Source organism: Balaenoptera acutorostrata, chromosome 11, assembly GCF_949987535.1.
Source record: "Balaenoptera acutorostrata chromosome 11, mBalAcu1.1, whole genome shotgun sequence".
Classification (NCBI taxonomy): Eukaryota; Metazoa; Chordata; class Mammalia; order Artiodactyla; family Balaenopteridae; genus Balaenoptera; species Balaenoptera acutorostrata.
In genome coordinates this window covers 60890906-60913623 of record NC_080074.1, presented here as the reverse complement: position 1 = coordinate 60913623, position 22718 = coordinate 60890906, and the positions used below count along the sequence as shown (strand labels likewise).

The window sequence follows — 22718 nt, the reverse complement described above, 5'->3', positions numbered from 1 at the left end:
CACAGGAAATGAGGGAGCTTGGGAACCAGCTCCGTTCAGCCCCCTGCAGGGCTTTTCTCAGCCCTGCCCTTCTCTTCCTCTTTCCACCCCTCTATCCCTCAATCCCTCTTCTTTTGAGAAGAGGACATGGCCAATTGAAAATTATATATTTTTTTCTGATTAAAGTCTTCTCTATTTTTTTTCCTTTTTTAAAATTTTTATTTTATTTATTTTTGGCTGTGTTGGGTCCTCGTTGGTGCACGCGGGCTTTCTCTAGTTGTGGCGAGCAGGGGCTACTCTTCGTTGCGGTGCACGGGCTTCTCATTGCGGTGGCTTCTCTTGTTGCGGAGCACAGGCTCTAGGCACGTAGGCTCAGTAGATGTGGCGCACGGGCTTAGTTGCTCCGTGGCATGTGGGATCTTCCTGGACCAGGGACTGAACCTGTGTCCCCTGCACTGGCAGGCAAATTCTTATCCACTGCGCCACCAGAGAAGCCTTCTATTTCTTTTTTTTCTGAATAAGTTATCCATTGCTCATTATAGTAAATTTGGAAAATACCAAAATAAGCAAGGAAGAGAATGAAAACCACCAGTAAATCCTACCCAGAAGAGAACCACTAGTAACATTTTGATGCATTTACTTGGAACTGTCAGTGGCTCTGAGTTCAGCTCCAGCTCTGCCAGCCCAGCCTCAGCCCCTGGATGGAGACTGTGAGTGGGATGGGAGAGAAAGTGAAAGGAGGTAGTGAGCATAGTGAGGGAGGGACAGGAGCCGAGAGGGGTGTGGGGAAAGGGAAAGGAGTAAAGTAAGATGAATGCAATAGAAGATTACTCCCTCCCCTTGGGCACCTCATATAGCAACAACAACAACAACAAAAAGCGGGGGTAGGGGAAGAATGCTTAGGAGTGTATGTTAGTACGTTAGTGAGAGAGAGAATGGTTATTGTAAAAGGTAAAGGGTGGGCACTCACTCTGGCCTCAGAGCCACATTCTAGACACTAAGGAGCCAGGGAAAGAACAGAGTGAAACAGTAAAAGTTGCCAAATAGTTTATCTCATTTAAATCTCAACAACAACCCTGTGGGCTGGTATTATCACCTTCTATGGAAAAGGAGACTGAGTCTCTAACAGGTTACTTTGGGTCACACAGCTAGGAAGAAGCAGCAGAGCCTCAGGCCCAAGCTATGATCTTCGCAGTCTCCCAAGAGTTTCCACAGGCCCCCAAACAAACCCCTGAGAGCCAGGAACTGCAAGCCGGGCCTGTGTGCAAGACTGCATGACTAACTGTTCCCATAACGGCATAATGACCTCCACTTCCGCCAGTCCCCACCCCCTGCGCCAAGCTGGCCCAGCTCTTTTTCCCTCTGAATTTGTCATCTCTCACTGGGGGACATGTGGGAATGTGTGCAAAGGGTTAGGACATGCGGTCTGCCTGCCCCAAAAAGAGAACTTGAGTCTGAGAGAAAGAGCTCCTGGGTTCTTTGGCTGGCTTGCTCCCATCCTGCAAACTGCTTTCCCTCTCTGCCCACAGATTGTGGTACAAGAGTTTGTATAGAAATATTTTTAATTAAAATATTTTAAACTGTAGCAGCAGGAAGTAGGTAAGATTCTGAGAGTACTTTCTTATGTTCAGGAGCTATGGGGCTGTGGGTGAAGGGCAAAGGTTGGCAGAGGTCTCTAAGCCCAGGAGAAGCCAATCTCCAAATCCGCACCCACCCCCCTCTGACAGCATCCTCACCCTAACGGGGTGACCTGGAGGGCTGGACATTCTAGTATATAAAGGGCAAGTCTGGGGTCTGAAACTGGAAACTGGAGGTGAGAAAAACGTAGGGTGTAACCAAGTTAGGGCTGGCCTAGATACTGTTCTTGATCTAGAGAAATGTGGGAGAAATATAGTGTCAGCCTCTGGCCTGTTTTCCCCTGAGAGCCCTGAGGGGGTCAGGAGAGAGGGCAGTTTGCCTGGCTGGATGGGATTGAGTTCTTGCCAAGCCGTTATCTTGGAAACCTCTGTTTTTAAGAGGACCCCTCCCCCAACAAACACACACACTCCTTTAATTAGTTATGAGTTCCTAGAAGCCAGATGGGAAGCGATGGCCAGGATTGTGCACAGCTGGATCTGGTTACTAACCGGGAAGTGGGAGGGGCTTGGGGATGGCTCAGGCCTGGGCCAGCATATTCTGTTCCCAGGATACCCCAAACTTCCTCAACCCCCATTACAAACACTTTCTGGCATTCCCTCCCACCCGCTGTTCCTTGAACACGCAACCCCACAGGCACTAGCCTAAACTGGCTCGGTTGAGAGGACATCAGACCCAAATCCCTCAGCTCTTCGGTTCCTGTCAAGTGTTGGGGAGACCAAGGTCTGCTCCCCTTCTGCAATCCACATACAAAGGTGCCTTCCCACAGGACTCCCCTGGAGATGCTGGAGGCTTCTGCTGGTGGTCCCATTACCCAGCACAGTGTCGAAGGGCTGCATGAGAGGATAAATTCTAGCGTCTGGAATAAGGAGGGGAGTAGAGGAATGAGTGTAAGTGTTCTTTCGGCATCTGGGATGATAAGGAAATGATGGTAACACAAAGGATTTTTGCTCCTTCTGGGAACGGCAGCCTTTTCCTTAACAAAACCCAAACTGATCTTTATTGATTTTCCCAAGCGAAGTGGGATGCTGGGGAGAAATTTGGCCTTCTGTCTTCTCTCTGTGACCCCAGGTCTGCCTTAATGTTTGGGGACTGTCATGGGCCTGGAAAATCCACATTTGTCTCCCTTTGGTGTTGGCAAAAGTGTTTGATAGGAGGTTAGCCAGGGAAGGAGTTCAGCACTGACTTCCCCTTTTGAAGAGGGTAGTAACTAAATGTGGGACAGAGACCTTGGGAAAGACACAAGTTTCTCTGTTTTCTGTCAGGGCAGCAACTGCGGAGGAGACGGCCGTTGGGGTGAGAAGGCTGCCCTTGACCTGGGTGGAGGGGGTATGTAGGGAGACAGTTCTCTTCTGCATCCCCTGTTTTGCCCCTAACTTACTTCAGAAAAATAGTGGGTGTTCACCAGTGTAGTTTTGTTTTTGCTTTGTAGTGAACTCATTAGTTTGACAATGGGGGAAGCATTGGCACAGTACAAGTATATCCTGCACAGAGTGAGGATGAAAGAGCTCAAGGACTTTACAGTGACAGAGACATCATATTCCAGTCTGAGTTGGAGCTGCTTTGGCATAGGGAGCACTGCTCCTCAGCTGTGAAGGAATTTTCTGAAAAGGGAAATAGGAAAAGATAGCTGAGAAAGAAGACCATTGATCCTAAGGAAGACTGTATTCTCAGATTTTTTTTTTATCCAGAAACTATTCCTACGAATGTGTGCTTGCCTGTTGCCCAGTTTCGTAAGACCCCTTAGTGCGTGTGTGTGTGTGTGTGCACGTGTGTGTTATCACAGGAGTGATGCTTCCATGTTATAAAAAATTGGGATGATACATAAATATCTGCCTACTTTCAAAAAGGAAGCCAGATTTTGATAGGATGGAAGTACACTGGCAGGAAAAATCAGAGAGATCTTTGAAAACCAAAAGCTGGAACAGGTGGAAAAATATTCATTTGATCGCTGGCCACAAAGTAAGGCTGGCTACTGACCAGAGTAGCCATGGTGATCAATAAGATCAGAAAGAACTGGTTGGCAAGATGTAATCCCTCTGCTATTAGGCCAATGGTGGTGGCCAGTGGCAAAAAGAGTGTAAAAGAGAAGCAAGAGAAAAGGGCAATCAGGTTGGGGAGCTGAAGAAGCACATGAAACCAAACCCAGCTTAGATTAAGGTCATGTACTGAAGGCAAATTGAAAGTTGCTTTTCTGACTAGACAAATATAAGGAATGAGTATTCAGCTGTCATTCATTGCTTTACTTATTGACTCTGTCAGTGCTTTTTAAACTTTACTGCCAATTGACACATACACACTACTATATATAAAATAAATAACTAATAAGGATCTACTGTATAGCACAGGGAACTCTACTCAATACTCTGTAATGGCCTACATGGGAAAAGAATCTTAAAAAGAGTGGATATACGTATGTATAACAGATTCACTTTGTTGTATACCTGAAACTAACACAACATTGTAAATCAACTATACCCCAATAAAAATTTTAAAAATAGGGGCTTCCCTGGTGGTGCAGTGGCTAAGAATCCACCTGCCAATGCAGGGGACATGGGTTCGAGCCCTGGTCCAGGAAGATCCCACATGCCGAGGAGCAACTAAGCCCATGCGCCACAACTACTGAGCCTGTGCTCTAGAGCCTGTGAGCAACAACTACTGAGCCCACGTGCCACAACTACTGAAGCCCGCGTGCCTAGAGCCCGTGCTCCACAACAAGAAAAGCCACCGCAATGAGAAGCCTGTGCACTGCAGCGAAGAGTAGCCCCCGCTCGTCGCAACTAGAGAAAGCCCACGAGCAGCAACAAAGACCCAATGCAGCCAAAAAAAAAAAATTAAAAGTATATCATAAACCCTGGGAAAAAAAAACTTTTCTGCCAAAATTCCCAGATAGATCATGAAAATAAATATGTAGAGGGTAGAGGTGTATGTACATAACTGTGGTGGTTACTTCCTCAGGGTATTTGTCCATCTCACAATGATTACCCTTTCTCTGTCCCCCTTCCACAGGGTCAAATGGGTGACTTCCAGTAACCATGTTTATGCCATGTAAAACTAAATATAGAATTCTACGTCAATAGGTTTTTTTTTTTTCCTTTGAGACTTTAAACTGCTGATCTCCATAGTTTCTGATGAGAAACCCATGGTAATTCAATCATTGGTCCTGGACTTCCCTGGTGGTGCAGTGGTTAAGAATCCGCCTGCCAATGCAGCGGACACAGGTTCAAGCCCTGGTCCGGGAAGATCCCACCTGCCGCAGAGCAACTAGGCCATGTGCCACAACTACTGAGCCTGTGCTCAAGAGCCCACAAGGCACAACAACTGAAGCCCATGCACCTAGAGCCCGTGCTCTGCAGCAAGAGAAGCCACCGCAATGAGAAACACGTGCACCGTAACAAAGAGTAGGCCCCGCTCTCCGCATCTGGAGAAAGCCCACGTGCAGCAGCAAAGACTCAACGCAGCCAAAAAGAAAAAAAAATCATTGGTCCTCTATATGGTAACATGTCATTTTTCTCAAACTGCTTTCAAGATTGCCTCTAATTTTTGGTTTTCAACAGTTTGACTGTGATGTGCTTAAATGTGGTTTGCTGAGCTGCTTTTTTTTTTTTTTTTTTTTTTTGGCTGCATTTGGTCTTCTTGCTGCTCGTGGGCTTTCTCTAGATGCGACGAGCGGGGGCTACTCTTTGCTGCAGTGTGCGGGCTTCTCATCGTGGTGGCTTCTCTTTTTGCAGAGCACGGGCTCTAGGCACACGGGCTTCAGTAGTTGTGGCACATGGGCTCAGTAATTGTGGCTCGCTGGCTCTAGAACGCAGGCTCAGTAGTTGTGGCGCAATGGCTTAGTTGCTCTGCGGCATGTGGGATCTTCCCAGACCAGGGCTCGAGTCCGTGTCCCCTGCATTGGCAGGCGGGTTCTCAACCACTGTGCCACCAGGGACGTCCTATTTATTTTTTAAAATATTTATTTGTTTATTTTGGTTGCACCAGCTCTTAGTTGTGGCATGCAAGATCTTTTAGTTGCAGCATGCGAACTCTTAGTTGCGGCATGCATGCAGGATCTAGTTCCCCAACCAGGTATCAAACCCGGGCCCCCTGCATCGGGAGCACAGAGTCTTACCTACTGGACCACCAGGGAAGTCCCACTTATTTATTTTATACAAAGTAATATGTACCTCTTAATCCCCTATCCATATCTTGCCCCTCCCTTCTTTCCTCTCCCCACTTGTAAACACTAGTTAGTTCTCTATAGCTGTGAGTCTGTTTCTTTTTTGCTATATTCACTAGTTTTATTTTTTTAGATTCCACACGTAAGTGATATATTTGTCTTTCTTGGTCTGATTTATTTCACTTAGCATAATACCCTCCAAGTCCATCTATGTTGTTACAAATGGCAAAATTTCTTTTTATGGCTGAGTAGTATTCCATTGTGTGTGTGTGTGTGTGTGTGTGTGTGTATACATATATATGCACATCTTTATCCATTTGTCTGTTGAGGACCCTTAGGTTGCTTCCACATCTTGGCTATGGTAAATAGTGCTGCTATGAACATTGGGGTTCATATATATATACCCAAGCGTGGAATTGCTGGGTAGCATGGTAGTCCTATTTTTAGTTTTTTGAGGAATCTCCATAATGTTTTCCACAGTGGCTGACCAATTTACATTTCCACCAACAGTTGCTGAGCTTCTTTGATCTGAAAATTTATGTCTTTCACCAAATTTGGGAAGTGTTCAGCCATTATTTCTTCACAGAGTTTTCTACCCCATTCTCTCTTTCCTCTCCTGTGACTCCAATTAAATAAATGTATATAACAGTTCTGATATTATATGTTTCTGAAGTTCTGTTCACATTTTTCAGTCTTTTCTTTTTCTCTATATTCTTCACACTGGATAGTTTCTCTTGAACTATCTTCAAGTTCACTGAATTTTTCTTATCTCCAAACTGCTATTAAGTCCATTCAGTGATTTTTAAATTTCAAATACTGTATTTTTCAGTTCTAGAATTTTCATTTGGTACTTTTTTATAGTTTCTAGTCTTCTGCTATTTTCTATTTTTCCACTTATTATGAGCATATTTTTCTTTACTTCATTCAGAATTGTTATAATAGCTGCTTTAAAGTCCTTGCCTGATAGTTCTGATGAGTTATTGTATCAGTCCAGGTCTGACCAGGAAAGAGAAACCACATGGCAATTTAAACAAGAAAAGTTTAACATGCTAGTGGGACTTCCCTGGAGGTCCAGCGGTTAAGACTTCTCGCTCCGAATGCAGGGGGCCTGGGTTCAATCCCTGGTCAGGGAACTAGATCCCACAGGCTGCAACTGAAAGATCCCACATGCTGCAACTAAGACCTGGAGCAGCCAAATAGATTAATTAATTAATTAATTAATTTTTAAAAATTACACTATAGTGGTGATCATTTTCTAACATACAGAACTATGGAATAACTATTTTGTGCACCTGGAACTAACATAGTGCTGTAGTTCAGTTATACTTCAATTTAAAGAGAAATGGGGCTTCCCTGGTGGCGCAGTGGTTGAGAATCTGCCTGCCAATGCAGGGGACACGGGTTCGAGCCCTGGTCTGGGAAGATCCCACATGCCGCGGAGCAACTGGGCCCGTGAGCCACAACTACTGAGCCTGAGCGTCTGGAGCCTCTGCTCCGCAACAAGAGAGGCCGCGATAGTGACAGGCCCGTGCACCGCGATGAAGAGTGGCCCCCACTCGCCGCAACTGGAGAAAGCCCTCACACAGAAACGAAGACCCAACACAGCCAAAAATAAACATAATAAATAAATAATAAATAAAAATTAAAAAAATAATAATAATAAATAAAGAGAAATGAATTAGGGGAGTTCCCTGGTGGCTTAGTGGTTAGAATTCCGGGCTTTCACTGCCGTGGCCCAGGTTCAATCCCTGGTCGGGGGACTAAGATCCTGCAAGCTGTGCAGTGAAGCAAAAAAATAAAAAGAATTAAACTATAAACATTCACGGATAGTGGATCATAACAGAGCTAGGCAAGGCCACCAATTAAAGAAATAGAATAGTTCCCAGGCAAGACAAAAAAAAAAAGAAAGAAAGAAAGAAAAAGAAGAAGGAAAAAAGAAAGGAAGGAAGAAAGAAAGGAAAAAGAGGAAAGAAAAACTAGGCTCATCAAAAGGAGTTTTGTTAGTCATGGAGGCATTAAAAAGCAGTCACAGGGGCTTCTCTGGTTGTGCAGTGGTTAAGAATCCGCCTGCCAAAGCAGGGGACACGGGTTCAAGCCCTGGCCTGGGTAGATCCCACATGCCGCAGAGCAACTAAGCCCGTGCACCACAACTATTGAGCCTGTGCTCTACAGCCCACGAGCCACAACTACTGAGCCCGTGTGCCGCAATACTGAAGCCCGCGAGCCTAGAGCCCGTGCTCTGCAACAAGAGAAGCCACCAAAATGAGAAGCCCATGCACCGCAACAAAGAGTAGCCCCCGCTCACCACAGCTAGAGAAAGCCCACACGCCACAATGAAGGCCCAACGCAGCCAAAATTTTTTTAAATTTTTTAAAAATTAAAAAACATATAGCAGTCACAGAAGCAGACACTGGCAATGGCCATCCAAGAACTGTGTTGAGAAAATGAATCTTGGCAGTAGACTTGAGTATTCAGGACATTTGACAAGGCCATTCCTACTGTGAAAGTAAATGCACCACAGTGTAGTCTGATGCCTTCAGTCTTTCTAGTAGTATAATTTACTTTTCAAATCCCAATTTCCATCCTGCGGTAGGCTGAAAACTGTGCCTCCCAAAAAAGACATCCATCTCTGAATCCCTGGAACCTATTACCTTATATGGCAAAAAAAAGAAGTGGGGGAGGACTTTGCAGATGTGATTAAATTAAGGATTTCGACAAGAGGAGATTATTTTGGATTATCTGAGTGGGCGCTAAATGCAATCAAATGTATCCTTACAAACCAGAGAGAAAGGGAGATTTCACATACAAAGAAGAGAAGACAGTGCGAAGACAGAGGCAGAGATTGGAGGGATGCTGTCACAAGCTAAGGAATGCTGGCGACCACCAGAAGCTGGAAAAGGCCAGGAATAGAGTCTCCCTTACAGCCTCTGAGGGGAGTGCTGCTTTGCTGCACCTTGATTTTGATCCAGTGACACTGATTTTGAACTTCTGGGATCCAGAACTGTGAGAGAATAAGTTTTCACTGTTTTAAGTCACCATGTTTGTGGTAATTTGTTACAGCAGTCATGGGAAACACGCATGTTCACCAAGAGACCTTCTGAATATAATTTGGTGAACCAAATTAGGAGCAATGTTTGTGGGAAGGTAGAGGGCTGGTTGTGCTGACCCAAATACTCTGTTTTTCATGGCAGATGTAGTATGTGTAAATTGGTAAATTGACACTATAGTTTATATATTCTGGTTTATGCAAGTCTTGTGAGCTTGACTAATATGAGTCTGACCCCAAGATCTCCTCTCTGTGCTGACAAAACCAGATGTCTGACCCTGTGGGGATATTTGCAAGATCCTGGCCATGGTAAACACACCAAGAAAATTAATACCATCTTGTTGAGGTCTTTTGAGAGGCATATATCTGGTCTCTCCTGGTTATTCCATGATCTTACCATCAGTTCTCTACTTCAAAACTTAATTAATAATAACTTTATCATGGGATGGACAGTTTAAAAAGCCTTCATATTCCTTATCTCTAATTCTCATAACAATGTTGCAGACTAGGTTTTATCATTAGTCTTATCTTTATAGTGGAGCAAAGTAACATTCAGATCAACTAAGTTTTGCCCATGGCAAGTGGAACTGAGATGTGAACCCAGGTCTTCTGAGTCTGAACCCTAGTGACTAGAGTCATTCAACAAACATCTATATTGTGTTTCATTATGCATTAGGTACCAAGAACCAGGAATTCAGATATGAATAAAACTAGTCTTGTTTACACTGCCATGAGGAGCTTCCAATCTAGCAGGAATAAGTATGTACAAAGTGCAAAAATGTTTATACCAAGGGCAGAAACAAGTGGAGCAGAAAACACTGTACCTTACGTTGCACATTAGAAACTATAATTCACTGAATCTGTGTTTGTATTTGAGTGTTTTAGCATTGTTACAGCCTGCACATTATTATCTGGGACATTATTGCTAGATAAAATATTGTTTGTACAATCCAATTAAAACAAGCTCGCCACCCAAGAAGAGGAACTCTAAGCAGAGGGATTTACATTAAACAAAAACACACTTGGAACTAACTCTATGTCTGTCTATGTTAACTGCTTGCTGAATATATAAGTAGTTTACATAGTGTTGTTCTTCCCAATAATTTCATGTTTCTAAATTAGGTTAAATAATCCATTCAAATATCATTAACCTTAGAAATACCTGAACTCAGGAAGACCCAACCCTTTCTCTAGATCAGTTCTCCATAGTGGCTGTATCAATTTACATTCCCCCCAACAGTGCAAGAGGGTTCCCTTTTCTCCACACCCTCTCCAGCATTTGTTGTTTGTAGATTTTCTGATGATGCCCATTCTAACCGCTGTGAGGTGATACCTCATTGTAGTTTTGTTAGGAACCAGGCCGCACAGCTGGAGGTGAGCGGTGGGCTAGCGAGCGAAGCTTCATCTGCCGCTCCCATCGTTCGCATTACCGCCTGAACCATCCTCCAACCCCCGCCATCCGTGGAAAAACTGTCTTCCACGAAACCAGTCCCTGGTGCCAAAAAGGTTGGGGACCACTGTGCTAACCTGAGTCATACAGATTGTTAATCAAGTGGTGCTGAAATAGGCAATATTCCTGATTTAGGTAGTGCCTGGTAAGGTAGTCTCACGTGTGCTGAGCAGGAGAGGTAAACCAGACTCTTAAATTACTTTAATACATGGGCCTATGTGATAAGTACCATGAGAGACATATAAGAGGCTATAGAATTTGGAGACGGAAACAACCATTTTCAGTTGGAAGATTCTGAGAACAGTTAACAGATGAGTAACTTCTCAGCTGATCTCTGAAGGATGGATAAAACATTTTAAAATAAACTTCAGGTGGCGGTCCAGGGGTAAAGAATCAGCCATCCAATGCAGGGGTCATGGGTTTGATCCCTGGTGGGGGAACTGAGATCCTACATGCCGAGGGGCAACTAAGCCGGTGCACCACAACTACTGGGCTCGCGCGCATCAAAGAGAGAGCCCGCTTGCTGCAAACTACAGAGTCCTCACGCTCTGGACCCCACGCACCACAACTACAGAACCCACGTGCCCTGGAGCCCCCCCAGCCACAGCTAGAGCGAGAATACCCACACACCACAATTAGAGAGAAACCCACGAGCCACAACTAGAAAGAAGCCTGTGCACCATAGTGAAGAGCCTGCTCCACAACGAAAGATCCCACATGCCTCACGAAGATTCCGTGTGCCGCAACTAAGACCCGACACAGCCATAAATAAATAAACAAATAAATAAATAAAAATAAAACAAACTTCAATTTTTAGTTTATTAAAAATGCATATTTATTGTAATAAATTTAGAACATAAAAATTACATAAAACAAAAGAAAAATCATCTATAATCCCACTACCCAGAAATAACCACCACTAACATTTTGCAGTATTTCCTCTTAGTCTTTCCATGTAATTAAGTGTTCTTCTTAAAAAGAACAGGGGCTTCCCTGGTGGCGCAGTGGTTGAGAATCTGCCTGCCAATGCAGGGGACACGGGTTCGAGCCCTGGTCTGGGAAGATCCCACATGCCGCGGAGCACCTAGGCCCGTGAGCCACAACCACTGAGCCTGTGCGTCTGGAGCCTGTGCTCCGCAACAAAAGAGTCTGCAATAGTGAGAGGCCTGCGCACCGCGATGAAGAGTGGCTCCCACTTGCCGCAACTAGAGAAAGCCCTTGCACAGAAACGAAGACCCAACACAGCAATCAATCAATAAATAAATCTTTAAAAAAAAAAAAAAAGTTGTTTTTTAAAATTTCTCTATGGCAGTCTGTTATACATCATAGTATATTTCATCAATGGCTTGTTTGGGGACATTAAAATTGTACTCTTGGGAATTCCCTGGTTGTCCAGTGGTTAGGACTCTGCACTTTCACTGCTGAGGGCCCAATTTCAAGCCCTGGTTGGAGAATTAAGATCCCACAAGCCATGTGGTACGGCCAAAAAAAAATTGTATTCTTTATTTTTGTTTTATTTTGTCTCATTTTGTTTTTGTAAAAATACTCTTAACAAAACATCCTTGTGACTAAATCTCTACATACCTCCTTGTATTTTCCTTAGGACAATTTCTTGCAAGAATAATTTCTTTGTCTAAAAAAAAATCTTTTTTAGGCCTCTCATTAACATTTTTAAAAATTGTTATAAAATATACATATTTTAATCATTTTATAAGTAAAAATGCAGTGGCATTAAGTACATTAACAACATTGTGTACCTATCACCACTATCTATTTCCAGAACTTTTTCATCATCTCAAGCAAAAACTCTCTACCCATAAAACAATAACTCCTCATTCCACCTCTCCCAGCCCCTGTTAATCTCTACTCTACCTATTATCTCCATGAATTTTCCTATTATAGGTACCTCATTTAAGTGGAATCATATAATATTTGTCCTTTTTTGTGTCTGGCTTCTTTCACTTGCATGATGTTACCGAGATTCATCCATTTTTGGCATATGTCAGAATTTTATTCATTTTATGGCTGAATAACATTCTATTATATGTATATATCACATTTTCTTTATTCATTTATCTGCTGATGGAAACTTGGGCTTTTCCTGATTTTTGGCTATAGGCCTTTAATATTTTTGACAAATTGTCCCTACAAGAAGACTTTAACAATTTGCACCAGCAGAAGTATGAGTGTGCCCATTTCTCTGGTACTTATGAACACTATACTCTTTTTTTTTTAAACAACGTAATAGTAAAGTATATCCTATTGTTGTTTTACTTTTCATTCCTGATAAAGACACATTACGTTTGGAAAAACAAAGATAGCAGTGCAAGTCAGAAGACAATGGAATGACATCTTTGAAGTACTGAAAGAAAAAATGCCAACGTATAATTCTATATCCAGTGAAAATTGAATTGTCTGTTTATTTCTACATGGCAAAGTAATCTGACAAATTAGCCCTCCCACCATTTAATTAAAAAAAAAAAACAACTAGAAAACTGTACAAAATAGATGAACTGTTTTCAGATATTGGCCAAAGGCAACACAGGTTTACAATCCCTGAGAGAAAAGGAAAGAAAACATATTATGTGAGCCTTTCAATTATCCCAACTATCTGACCAGAGATACGTTCCAGACAATATCACAGGGATGGGAAATCCAAGCAGAGTACAGTGGTTTTGCTGAGATAAAGGGACAGAGATTAGATTTTGGAAAGGCTGAAGAGGTGCGATTCTGTGGAAGACAGTACTAGACAGAAGAGAGCTATGTGAGGAAAGAGCTCCACAAATTTTCATAGTGGCCCTGTGAGTCTTTGACTGAACAATAGACTGCTCATGGATGGGAGTGAGAGGGGAGACTCCATGAAACTGGCCAAAAATCAACTATCAGGTAAAAAAACAACTGCTGAAGAATTACAAAGTGTATAATTACTGGCACTTACACAGCGATGGGAAAATTAGAGTTCCAACCAGTCAGACTGAAGAGACCTTGTTGAATACTCAGAGTATTCAGTAGAGACTTCAAAAAAGCTATGCCTTAGGAGTAGGACACCTACAAGCCTGAGAGTAAAGCTACCCTAGACCTTCCCTAACAAAGTTTAAAAACATGCCTCAAAAGTATCAAGCTGATATTCAAGTAAATTAGCTGCCTGCCAGAACAAAGCCCAACACTCTTTAAAGGAAGGAAATAAAATCCAGAAACTCAACAATGTAACATTCACAATGTCCAGCATCTAATAAAAAATTACTAGACATGCTCCTTGCAACCATCAAATAAATAAATAAGGAAATAAATAACATAAAAAAGGAAAATGGGATCTATAGCCAGCAGAAAAATCAGACAATAAAAATAGACCCAGAGACATTCACAGAAAGATAGACAAGATGAAAAGGCAGAGGGCTATGTACCAGATGAAGGAACAAGATAAAACCCCAGAAAAACAACTAAATGAAGTGGAGATAGGCAACCTTCCAGAAAAAGAATTCAGAATAATGATAGAGAAGATGATCCAGGACCTCGGAAAAAGAATGGAGGCAAAGATCGAGAAGATGCAAGATGCAAGATGTTTAACAAAAACCTAGAAGAATTAAAGAACAAACAAACAGAGATGAACAATGCAATAACTGAAATGAAAACTACACTAGAAGGAATCAATAGCAGAATAACTGAGGCAGAATAAAACATAAGTGCCCTGGAAGACAGAATGGTGGAATTCACTGCTGTGGAACAGAATAAAGAAAAAAGAATGAAAAGAAATGAAGACAGCCTAAGAGACCTCTGGGACATTAAACACAACAACATTCACATTATAGGGGTCCCAGAAGGAGAAAAGAGAGAGAAAGGACCCGAGAAAATATTTGAAGAGATTATAGTCGAAAACTTCCCTAACATGGGAAAGGAAATAGCCACCCAAGTCCAGGAAGTGCAGAGAGTCCCAGGCAGGATAAACCCAAGGAGAAACACGCTGAGACACATAGTAATCAAACTGGCAAAAATTAAAGACAAAGAAAAATTACTGAAAGCAACAAGGGAAAAATGACAAATAACATACAAAGGAACTCCCATAAGGTTAACAGCTGATTTCTCAGCAGAAACTCTATGAGCCAGAAGGGAGTGGCATGATATATTTAAAGTGATGAAAGGGAAGAACCTACAACCAAGATTACTCTACCCGGCAAAGATCTCATTCAGATTTGATGGAGAAATCAAATGCTTTACAGACAAGCAAAAGCTAAGAGAATTCAGCACCACCAAACCAGCTCTACAACAAATGCTAAAGGAACTTCTCTAAGTGGGAAACACAAGAGAAGAAAGGACCTACAAAAACAAACCCAAAACAATTAAGAAAATGGTAATAGGAACATACACATCGATAATTACCTTAAATGTGAATGAATTAAATGCTCCATCCAAAACACAGAGAGTTGCTGAATGGACACAAAAACAAGACCCATATATATGCTGTCTACAAGAGACCCACTTCAGACCTAGGGACACATACAGACTGAAAGTGAGGGGATGGAAAAAGATATTCCATGCAAATGGAAATCAAAAGAAAGCTGGAGTAGCAATACTCATATCAGATAAAATAGATTTTAAAATAAAGAATGTTATAAGAGACAAGGAAGGACACTATATAACGATCAAGGGGTCAATCCAAGAAGAATATATAACAATTATAAACATATATGCACCCAACATAGGAGACCTCAATACATAAGGCAACTGCTAACAGCTATAAAAGAGGAAATCGACAGTAACACAATAATAATGGGGAACTTTAACACCTCACTTACACCAATGGACAGATCATCCAAACAGAAAATTAATAAGGAAACACAAGCTTTAAATGACACAATAGACCAGATAGATTTAATTGATATTTATAGGACATTCCATCCCAAAACAGCAGATTACACTTTCTTCTCAAGTGCACACGGAACATTCTCCAGGATAGATCACATCTTGCATCACAAATCAAGTCTCAGTAAATTTAAGAAAATTGAAATCATATAAAGCATCTTTTCTGACAACAACGCTGTGAGATTAGAAATCAATTACAGGGAAAAAAACGTAAGAAACACAAACACATGGACACTAAACAATACGTTACTAAATAACCAAGAGATCACTGAAGAAATCAAAGAGGAAATCAAAAAACACTTAGAGACAAATTACAATGAAAACACGACGATCCAAACCCTATGGGATGCAGCAAAAACAGTTCTAAGAGGGAAGTTTATGGCAATTCAAGCCTACCTCAAGAAACAAGAAAAATCTCAAATAAAGAACCTAACTTTACATCTAAAGCAATTAGAGGAAGGAGAACCAAAAAAAAACCAAAGTTAGTAGAAGGAAAGAAATCATAAAGATCAGAGCAGAAATAAATGAAATAGAAACAAAGAAAACAATAGCAAAGATCAATAAAACTAAAAGCTGGTTCTTTGAGAAGATAAACAAAATTGATAAACCATTAGCCAGACTCATCAAGAAAAAGAGGGAGAGGACTCAAATCAATAAAATTAGAAATGAAAAGGGAGAAGTTACAACAGACACCGCAGAAATACAAAGCATCCTAAGAGACTACTACAAGCAACTCTATGCCAATTAAATGGACAACCTGGAAGAAATGGACAAATTCTTAGAAAGGTATAACCTTCCAAGACTGAACCAGGAAGAAATAGAAAATATGAACAGACAAATCACAAGTAATGAAATTGAAACTGTATTAAAAATCTTCCAACAAACAAAAGTCCAGGACCAGATGTCTTCACTGTGAATTCTATCAAACATTTAGAGAAGAGCTAACACCCATCCTTCTCAAACTCTTCCAAAAAATTGCAGAGGAAGGAACACTCCCAAAGTCATTCTATGAGGCCACTATCACCCTGACACCAAAACCAGACAAAGATACTACAAAAAAAGAAAATCACAGACCAATACCACTGATGAATATAGATGCAAAAATCCTCAACAAAATTTAGCAAAAAGAATCCAACAACACATTAAAAGGATCATACACCATGATCAAGTGGGATTTATCCCAGGGATGCAAGGATTCTTCAATATATGCAAATCAATCAATGTGATACACCATATTAACAAATTGAAGGATAAAAACCATATGATCATCTCAATAGATGCAGAAAAAGCTTTTGACAAAATGCAACACCCATTTATGATAAAAACTCTCCAGAAAGTGGGCATAGAGGGAATCTACCTCAACATAATAAAGGACATATATGACAAACCCACAGCAAACATCATTCTCAATAGTGAAAAACTGAAAGCATTTCCTCTAAGATCAGGAACAAGACAAAGATGTCTACTCTCACCACTATTATTCAACATAGTTTTGGAAGTCCTAGCCACGGCAATCAGAGAAGAAAAAGAAATAAAAGGAATACAAATGGGAAAAGAAGTAAAACTGTCACTGTTTGCAGATGACATTATACTATATATAGAGAATCCTAAAGATGCCACCAGAAAGCTACTAGACCTAATCAATGAATTTGGTAAAGTTGCAGGATACAAAATTAATGCACAGAAATCTCTTGCATTCCTATACACTAATGATGAAAAATCTCAAAGAGAAGTTAAGGAAACATTCCCATTTACCATTCCAACAAAACGAATAAAATACCTAGGAATAAACCTACCTAGGGAGACAAAAGACCTTTATGCAGAAAACTATAAGACACTGATGAAAAAAATTAAAGATGATACCAACAGATGGAGAGATATACCATGTTCTTGGACTGCAAGAATCAATATTGTGAAAATGACTCTACTACCCAAAGCAATCTACAGATTCAATGCAATCCCTATCAAATTACCAATGGCATTTTTTACAGAACTAGAACAAAAAATCTTAAAATTTGTATGGAGACACAAAAGACCCCGAATAGCCAAAGCCGTCTTGAGGGAAAAAAACGGAGCTGGAGGAATCAGGCTCCCCGACTTCAGACTATACTACAAAGCTACAGTAATCAAGACAATATGGTACTGGCACAAAACAGAAATATAGATCAATGGAACAGGATAGAAAGCCCAGAGGTAAACCCATGCACCTATGGTCAACTAATCTATGACAAAGGAGGCAAGGATACACAATGGAGAACAGACAGTCTCTTCAATAAGTGGTGCTGGGAAAACTGGACAGCTACATGTAAAAGAATGAAATTAGAACACTCCCTAACACCATACACAAAAATAAACTCAAAATGGATTAGAGACCTAAATGTAAGACTGGACACTATAAAACTCTTAGAGGAAAACATAGGAAGAACACTCTTTGACATAAATCACAGCAAGATCTTTTTTGATCCACCTCCTAGAGTAATGGAAATAAAAACAAAAATAAACCAATGGGACCTAATGAAACTTAAAAGCTTTTGCACAGCAAAGGAAACTTTAAACAAGATGAAAAGACAACCCTCAGAATGGGAGAAAATATTTGCAAATGAATCAACGGACAAAGGATTCATCTCCAAAATATATAAACAGCTCATGCAGCTCAATATTAAAAAAAACAAACAACCCAATCCAAAAATGGGCAGAAGACCTAAATAGACTTTTCTCCAAAGAAGATATACAAATGGCCAAGAGGCACATAAAAAGCTGCTCAACATCACTAATTATTAAAGAAGTGTAAATCAAAACTACAATGAAGTATCACCTCACACCAGTTAGAATGAGCATCATCAGAAAATCTACAAACAACAAATGCTGGAGAGGGTGTGGAGAAAAGGGAACCCTCTTACACTGTTGATGGGAATGTAAATTGTTACAGCCACTATGGAGAACAGTATGGAGGTTCCTTAAAAAACTAAAAATAGAATTACCATATGACCCAGCAATCCCACTACTGGGCATATACGCAGAGAAAACCATAATTCAAAAAGACACATGCACCACAATGTTCATTGCAGCGCTATTTACAATAGCCACGTCATGGAAGCAACCTAAATGCCTATCAACAGATGAATGGATAAAGAAGATGTGTTACATATATACAATGGAATATTACTCAGTCATAAAAAGGAATGAAATTGGGTCATTTGTAGAGACGTGGATGGATCAAGACTGTCATACAGAGTGAAGTAAGTCAGAGAATAACAAATATCGTATATTAACGCATATATGTGGAACCTAGAAAAATGGTACAGATGAACCAGTTTGCAGGGCAGAATCAGAGACACAGATGTAGAGAACAAACGTATGGACACCAAGTGGGGAAAGTGGCGGGGGGGTGGGGTGGGGTGGTGGCGTGATGAATTGGGAGATTGGGATTGACATATATACACTAATATGTATTAAATGGATAACTAATAAGAACCTGCTGTATAAAAAAATAAATTTAAAAAAACACAATAATGCTGAAATTTAAAAAAAAATAGAACCAGAAATGACAGAAGTTATGGAATTAGTGGATAAGAATTTTTCAACACCTATTATAAGTTCAAGAGAAAGAAAACAATAAATAAAATGAGGAAAGAAATAGAGACTACATAAAAGAAATGAAAAATACCACTGTATGGCCTTAACAACAAATTAGACAATGCAGTTGAAAGATCAGTGAACTTGAAGACATAGAAATAAAAACTATCTAAAGTGAAACATAGAAAGAAAAGAAAGCTGAGGGAAAAATGAACAGAGCCTCAGTGACCTGTTGGGCAATATCAAGTACACTACCATACATGTGACTTGGAGTACTGGAAAACAATAGGAATAGAAAAGGATATCTGAAGAAATAATGGCAAAAAATTCACCATATTTAATGAAGAAAATATCAAAACACCCAGATCAAAATGTTTGATGAACCACAAGCAGTATAAACACAAAGAAAACTACATCAAGACACAGCATTAATAAAATTGCTGAAAACCAATGAGAAAAAGGACGTCTGAAAAGAAGCCAGAGAAAAAGATCATTATGTATATGGAAGCAAATATAAGAATAACAATTAACTCTCTTCAGAAACAATTCAAGACAGAAAACAATGGAATGATGCCTTTAAAAAGTACTAAATGAAAAAGGTATCAGTCTAGAATTCTATACCCAGTGGAAATACCCATTAAAAATGAAAGCAAAAAAGAAATTTTAAAACAAACGAAAGCTGAAAAAAAAATATCACTTGCGGGCTTCCCTGGTGGCGCAGTGGTTAAGAATCCGCCTGCCAATGCAGCGGACACAGGTTCGTGCCCTGGTCCGGGAAGATCCCACATGCCGCGAAGCAACTAAGCCCGTGAGCCACAACTACTGAGCCTGTGCTCTAGAGCCCGTGAGCCACAACTACTGAGCCCGTGTGCCACAAATACTGAAGCCCACGTGCCTAGAGCCCATGTTCTGCAACAAGAGAAGCCACCGCAATGAGAAGCCCACGCACCGCAAAGAAGAGTAACCCCCACTTACTGCAACTAGAGAAAGCCTGTGTGCAGCAACAAAAGACCCAACACAGCCAAAATAAATAAATAAATAAATAATAAAATAAATTTAAAAAAATATATATATATAGATCACTTGCATTACCAGAACCATTAAAGGAGGTTCTTCAGATTGAAGAAAGATGATACCAAGTAGAAACAGATCTACACAAAAGAATTAAGGGCATGGAAATAGTAAGCTTGTGGGTAAATATAAAAGACATTTTAAAAATTGTTTAGGGAGTTCCCTGGTTGTCCAGTGGTTAGGACTCAGTGCTTTTACTTCTGTGGCCCAGGTTCAATCCCTGGCCAGGGAACTAAGATCCCGCAAGCTGCGCAGCACAGCCAAAAAAAAAATTGTTTAAAGATCAACTGTTCAAGACAAAAATAGTACTAATATATAGTGGGATATAATATATGTAGAAGTAAAATGTATGATAACGAAGGTAGAAAGGATGGGAGAAGGGAAAATGGAAGTATGCTTTTGTACAGTTTTTACATTATATATGAACCCATATAATATTATTTGAATGTAGACTGTGATAAGTTAAAGATACATATGGTAAACCCTAGAGCAACTACTGAAAAAAATAAAGAAATATAATTAATAATAGGAGATAAAATGAAATACTAAAAATAGTCTAAGGTGAGCAGGAAGAAAGGAGTAAAAATGGATAGGACAAGTAGAAAACAAATAGCATGGTGGTTGGGACTTAAACCTGACCATATCAATTGGAATTGTCTGTTTATGGACTTTGCCTATCTTTCTATTGGAGAGGTTGTTTTTTCGTGTTGATTTGCAAGAGTTCTTTATATAATAAAATGTAAATCCTTTGTTATATATGTTTTCTGCCTTTAATGTTATGCTCAGGAAATCTTTCCCTGACCAAAATAGATAGCACTTTGACAAGGAGATGAGATTAGTATAAACTTAAACACTGACTCAGAAAACTGAAAATAGAATTACCATATGATCCAGCAATCCCTCTCCTGGGCATATAATTCAAAAAGATACATGCACTGTTCACAATAGCCAAGACATGGAAACAACATAAATGTCCTTCAACAGAGGAATGGATAAAGAAGATGTGGCACTTATATACAATGAAATACTACTCTGCCATAAGAAAGAAGGAAATAATGCCATTTGCAGCAACATGGATGCAACTAGAGATTATCATACTAAGTGAAGTCAGAAAGACAAATACCATATGATATCACTTATATGTGGAATCTAAAATATGGTGCAAATGAACCTATCTATGAAACAGAAACAGACTCACAGACATAGAGAACAGACTTGTGGTTGCCAAGGGGGGAGGGAGGGGGAGGGAAGAATGGACTGGGAGTTTGGGGTTAGTAGATGAAACTATTAGATATAGAATGGATAAACAACAAGGTCCTACTGTATAGCACAGGGGACTATATTCAATATCCTAGGATAAACCATAATGGAACAGAATATAAAAAAGAATGTATATATGTATATAACTGAGTCACTTTGCTGTACAGCAGAAATTAACACAACATTGTAAATCAACTATACTTCAATAAAAAAATAAATTAAAAAAACTTAAACACTGAGAAATAAAGAGCTGTATTTAGGAAATAAATATTGCATAGGTGAGTTTAGCTATAAAAGGCACTTAAGGGAATCATAGAACATAAGGTAGAAAGAGTAATTCAGGACCAAAACATTGAGTGCTATCTTAGTCTATTCAGGCTGCTATAAAAAAATACCACAGACTAGGTAGCTTATAAACAACAGAAATTTTTTGCTCACAGTGGGAAAGGCCAAGGCAGAAGTAGGGAATTAAGAGGTAGAAACTACTATGTATGAAATAAATAAAATACAAGAATATATTGTACAGCACAGGGAATATAGCCAATATTTTATAATAACTATAAATGGAGCATAATGTTTTAAAATTGTGAATCACTATGTTGTACACCTGAAACTTACATAATATTGTAAATCAAATATACCTTGATAAAAAGAAAACAAAGTTATTGCTCACAATTCTAGAGGCTGGAAGTCTGAGATCAGGGTGCCAGCATGGTCAGGTGAGGGCCCTTTTCCAGGTCTCAGACTTCTTGTGTCCTCACATAGTGAAAGGGGGTAGGGAGTTTTGTGGGGTCTCTTTTATAAGAGCATTAATCTCATTCACAAGGGCTCCACCCTCATGACCTAATCACCTCCCAAAAGTCCCGCCTCCTAATACCCTTTGGGGGCTAGGATTTCAACATATGAATTTGGGGGGACATGAACATTCAGACCATAGTAACTGCCTTGATTATCTGATGAATAAGCTTGATCTCCATTGGGTAGACCAAAGGGAATGCATTAAAGGTTGTTGTTTGATGAAATGACACCATCAGCATTGGGCTTAAAGGAAGTAAATCTTGTTGAAGATCAAAGTGTGTGGGACTGACTGGGGGAAGTGGGTGGTGGAGAGAGATCTAAGTTGGAGACCAGTTAGTGTGCTTTTGCAGTAGTTCAGACAAGTAGTGACTAGGATATCCACCTAGATAATGAATAAGGATAAGAATTATATGACTACTGTAAAAACCAATAGCCTCAAGCTTCTTTCAGTTCTGGGTTTTAGACAAATTGAATCTGAAGCACCAACATCCAAATAGGAGATATTGGATAGGCAGGTTTTAGAGGTGGCTGGTTAGAGAAAGTTTGGGAGTTATTAGCACAGAGGTAATTATTGAAATCACAAGAGTAAATGAAGTCACCAGGGGAGACTTGAGTACAGCAGAACCTTGTAGATTTCTAGAATGTTGGACTCATCCTTCCAGACTCAGCCTAGTCATGTCCTCTGGGGAGCCTTCCGTGATCACCACCTGCCTGTCTCCACCCCCGCAGATGGGGAACTTAGGAGTCCCTTCTCGGCTTGCCCCTAATAGAGTATCTTTTACACTTTATTATTGTTGAGTGTTTGCTTCTTTGTTTTTCTTGAGGTTCTAGAAGGGAGGTACCAAAATTTATCCAACTTTGGGTTCTCCTGGACTATAGAA

At 40.3% G+C, this 22718-nt stretch overlaps 1 non-coding gene across 1 annotated transcript; it reads left to right on the top strand.

Annotated features, from left to right (window-relative positions):
- The first annotated feature begins 19939 nt into the window (after positions 1-19939).
- On the top strand, positions 19940-20011 carry TRNAK-UUU (transfer RNA lysine (anticodon UUU)). The gene has a single exon. It is a non-coding gene; the product is annotated as a tRNA-Lys (tRNA).
- Positions 20012-22718: the final 2707 nt, after the last annotated feature.